Source organism: Clupea harengus, chromosome 5 (assembly GCF_900700415.2).
Source record: "Clupea harengus chromosome 5, Ch_v2.0.2, whole genome shotgun sequence".
Classification (NCBI taxonomy): Eukaryota; Metazoa; Chordata; class Actinopteri; order Clupeiformes; family Clupeidae; genus Clupea; species Clupea harengus.
The window spans coordinates 12,199,880-12,205,042 of NC_045156.1; positions in this window are offsets into that span (position 1 = coordinate 12,199,880).

Here is a 5,163-nt window from a genome sequence, read left to right on the forward strand (position 1 = left end):
CACCATCACACTCGTTTTTCCCTGTAGACACTCAAGGGCACCTGTGATGCAGTCCCCCCTTTTTTTCCTACTGTGGGCGATCAATTATGACATCACTGTGGGGGAGTAATCAAGGCAATGACAGATCAAGAGCAAAGTGTTTGAAAGGAAAGGGGAGCGGGGTACACCGTTAAGTCATTATCCATGACCTCACTGTGAAAGTCTTTTGAAAGTCTTTTATGTCTGTGTGTGTGTGTATGAGTGTGTGTACTTCATGTTCTCATGTCTTCCAGCAATCCTTAATCCCTGGCATATTTGATCCATGCGGGGGTGCCAACGTTTTTGTGTGTCGAACATACACAGTTACAGGGCAAGATAAACAGAGAAACTGAGGAAACCCTCCACCTGGACCAGCCAGGCATTTAAAGACACCACAGGTGATGCACTGATTGAGTGACAGACAGGCAGGCGGAAGAATTCACCCCCCCTAAGAATGATTGCCATTAACTATTACAAAAAGATACTTTTTCACATAATATTTTCACATCATTTCTGCTCTAGTATATATCCAAAGGCAATCAGTTATTAGTCAGCTAACATTCAAAACAAATAAACTAAAAACTGAAATATATACACGCATTAGTATTCTTGTTTTTTAAATTCCAGGTTAAGACAGATGACGAATTGCTCACAAATGATACAGAGGAGCCACTTATTTGATTATGTACAATTCTCTGCTGTTTCTAACACTATCAACTGCTTATGTCATCTTGATCAAAATGTATTACATCGGTTTGCCGTTTAATAGTCTTACCCCAAAAAACATACAGGCATTAGTCTGTTGCATTACATTACATGCAAACCTGTTTAACTAGCTGGTTGTCACAATCTGTCAAGCATATTTCCTACATTTCTATTAGACTGTTTTGGGTAAATGTCTCCTGAATTGATGAATTGCTCTCCGGTGTATTGTGATTTTCACTTCTGAATGTATGAAGCGTTAGACCAACCAGTGATCAACCCGTTCTCTAAGATAGCTCATTAATCATCCATTGACAGCCATATATAGACAGAGCACAATGCAATGGAACAACAACAAGGAAATGAACAGGGTCCACAGCTGGGAAAAGGAGTATGGATGCGTGGTGGAGGGGTTAGGAGGCAAAACAGAGGGAGAGGTAGAAGAAGGGTTGTAAGGGTGGAGTAAGGGTGGAGGGGTGAGGAGGTAAAACAGAGGGAGAGGTAGAGGCGCTGCATGTACAGTTCCAGCTCTCCTTAGTGCTGTGCAGTGCTGTGATACAGTCTTGTATTTCTTTTGACCTAGTCTGTCAACAAATTACAGTACAAACAGGAAAAGCATACATTCTTGGAATCCTGTCTTGAATAACACACAGAAAAAGTACAGCCTAGTGCAATTTCAGTCACTGTCATCAAAAAGCCATATCTTACATCAAAAAATATAGAGTACACTGTCACATTCACAACATGGCTAAGCATGTATTACTTATTGTCTGTGAATAATGACACAAGGACTTGTCTTTCTGATGGCACAGACATGTTCATTGACATAAATATTTTACTTTTGAGACATAAACAAACAGGATTTTGTTCTTTTGCAGGCATTCCATTGAATTATGCTGTTTGTGATGGAGAAACATTTCGGAAACACTTTTAATGACTTAAGAATATATTAATCAAGTGCCTTGTATTAATAATTACCTTGTATGAATCATGTGCTTATGTAAGCAGCAACATGGCTTTTCTGTGTGTGTGTGTGTGTGTAACTGACGCCACTTAGTCTGCATATGTGTAAGAGCATGTTTGAACCAGATGTGATAAGAAGGGTCGAACTGTGCTTCTTTCGACCTTGTGTAAAACCGACATCCTTGCATGACAGAAAGCATAGTAAGATGACCTCGGACGTCAGAGACCCACCACATGGTTATCCCTGCTGACAAATTGTTTCGGCGTCAGAGAACATTAACTTCTATCTATATTAACCTTGTGTGATGTGTTTCATTTTGTTTCTCTCTTGTCGTCTGCCGCCGGGGAGTGAGCCGGGCTCCCTCTCTCTCTCTCTCTCTCTCTCTCTCTCTCTCTGAGAGAGGGCCCGTGCCTCTGTCTGGCCTGCCAGGACGTGGGTGAGCCCGACGAGCTTGTTGTTTAATAAATATACTTATATGCAACTCCGGAGTCCTGAGGTAACTTGAGTGAGAAAAAGTGCAGCAATTTCAGTCACTGTCATCAAAAAGCCATATCTTACATCAGAAAATATAGAGTACACTGTCACATTGACAACATGGTTAAGCATGTATTACTTATTGTCTGTGAATAATGACACAAGGACTTGGCTTTCTGATGACACGGACATGTTCATTGACAGAAATATTTTACTTTTGAGACATAAACAAAGGATTTTGTTCTTTTGCAGGCATTCCATTGAATGATGTTGTTTGTGATGGAGAAACATTTCGAAAACACTGTTAATGACTTAAGAATATATTAATCAAGTGCCTTGTATTAATAATTACCTTGTATGAATCATGTGCTTATGTAAGCAGGAACATTGTAAGCAGGGCTTTTCTGTGTTTCTGTGTGTGTGTGTAACTGACGCCACTTAGTCTGCATATACCTAACAGTTTGTATAAATAGTTTCAAGAAATGCACTTAAAGAAATCTACCAAAGCGACTGAGAAAATTGTAGGCCACCATAGTCCAGCCGTCACCCCCCAAACATCTACAGAGTTCAGAGGCTAGAATAGGGGTACAGGTGCAGAAGTCCTCAATCTTACTAACTCTCCATAAAACTGGACTCTGTTGGAGGGTGTCAAAAAGAAGCCATTGTTTTAGAAGATCCACTTTACATGTATGGAGGTTGCTGGGAGGATATGGGATATGGCCAGTCCCCAAAACGCTACATTTGTCTTTTACAGTAATTGCAGTAGACAAGTAACATATTTAGCCTTTATAAATTACACTGAAACAGAAGTGTTCATAACGAAAAAGGGTGATTGGGAAAATACGTGTAAGTAATTTTTTGTAAACCAGTAAATGGCGATGACTTTCAGAGGGGATTGAATACTTTTGAAAATCACTGTACATTTAGTCATTTGGCAAAGATTTGTATCCAAAGAAACTCACAGTAGTGCACATGTTTTTTCTCAGGGTATCAAACACACACAAGAAAGGAATTAGCAACGGATTGGCTAACCTCAGCGCAGTCTAACACACTGGCATGCAAAGTGTCACCCTATTTCGTCTCAGAGTACGGATGATCAAAAGACTGGCCTGCGGGGTGTGGGCGCGATGACAAGAACGTCTCAGGGCCGTGGACAGAAGTTAATAATGGCAAGGCTTGAGTTTAATACGTAGACAGGCTTAATGTGCTCTCCCTGTTTAAAAAGGGGCAGTGTGGAGTGGGTGTGTAGACACTCGTAAGCACTGTCCCGGTCCGCCAACACGCACTGCATGCATCGCTCGCCCACTCGACATCAACCACCGTTATAGTCAAGTTCGGGTCCTGGCACTCGCTACTCCAGCCACGGAGTACAGACACCAGGTTTCTCCCATCCCAAAATGTACTGCCTGTGCTACCACAACTTCCAAGAAACCAGGATGACTTTTACGAGCCCGCTGTCCGCATGATTTAGGCCAAAAGTATGAATTTTTGAAAAACAAAAAAAACCTACACATGAATAACTGGAAAGTCATGTTATGCACGGCAAACCTTTTCAAAAAATCTCTTTGAGCTCTGTGGCAGGTCATTTTTTAATATAAAAAAGTGGCTCTCTTTTTTTTTTAACAAATGTCCAAAAATAACACAGTTTAGTCACAGAGTTATTTGAATGTGAATATGTTGTCTAAATTTAGATGCAGCTTGGTTCCAGGGTAAAAGCCTGCAGTTAATCACTGATTGGGTGTGACTGTCCCTGGGCGATGTTTTCAAGCCACTGATGGGTTTTCGGACTTACGACGGCAGATGCATGGGAGGAGCTGGGATGGTTTAGAAACAACAGTAGGGCTCTTTCAGCTTAGATCTAGGAGGAACCGCAACAAAAAAATCTCTGCAATGTTTACCCGTAGGTGTAGTCGAAACCCGAGTAGTCACACAGATTAATTTTCACATGTTGTAAAGAAAAGTGCCTCATTTATCCCCCTTTAACTACTAAAGCACCCTGTCACAATGCCAAGACTCTACTTTCCCATCCCTGAAAAGCCAGCATAACATTCGGTAGGCTATGTCTGAGACTATGCGTCATCTTTCGAGGTTGAGAGTGACTGATGAATCTGGCTCTGAGTGTGATACGTGATCCACTTAACGAAAATCTCCCGTATGATGGATGCTATTAGGCTCAGTTGTTGTCAGAAACAGTTCTTCAAAGTCACTGCCTTGCAATCAAAAGTACCACAAAGCATTTGAGTGCTGCCTTAGATGTAGCCTACGTTTATAGGGCCATGGTCACGCACATCTCGGCTGACCGTGGAGCCGCTCTCTGGCCCTGATGTGATCTTGATCCAAGACATATCTCAGCTGCCAGTGACTGTCTGTAAACTATGTTTGGTTCTCAACAGCATGGAAGTTTTGCACAGACCACGCACAAAACCATCTAAGATTGTTGGCTTAGCTACACTTTTCTAGTTGGTCCCATTTTGGTTCTTTGACATAACACTTATTTTTCCTTTTCAGATTGTCACAGCCATATCACCACTGTTAAACCGTATAAAACACAGATAACTGGATGGGCGTCATCACTCCTTACCACTATCTATCTATCCATCTATCTGTCTATCTATCTTTGTCTGTCTCAATCATGTTTTCAACTGTTTTATGTTAATCAACAGTTTCACGGTATTGAGAGGTATAATTGATAAGAAATGCAGCATGTGATCTGGTAAAAAGGTTACAGAAATACAGACCGAAAAGAAACCAGAAGGAACGTGGTCGCTAAATTAGTGGACCAAACCATAAAAAGGAAACGGAGGCCGCTGGTTCTTGGCATGCCATTAGGAAAATGTCCAACTTGTTTGAAACGTTCGTTTTCTGTTTTCGTTTTTTTCTCAAACATAGACTAACGTTAAATTTGAGGAGCAGAGTTTGATGAGAATTCCTAAGAGTTCACTGTGCCAGCTAGTCAGGTTAAAGGTCATAATCAATGACTTCACAAGCTCCTTCATACATTACGT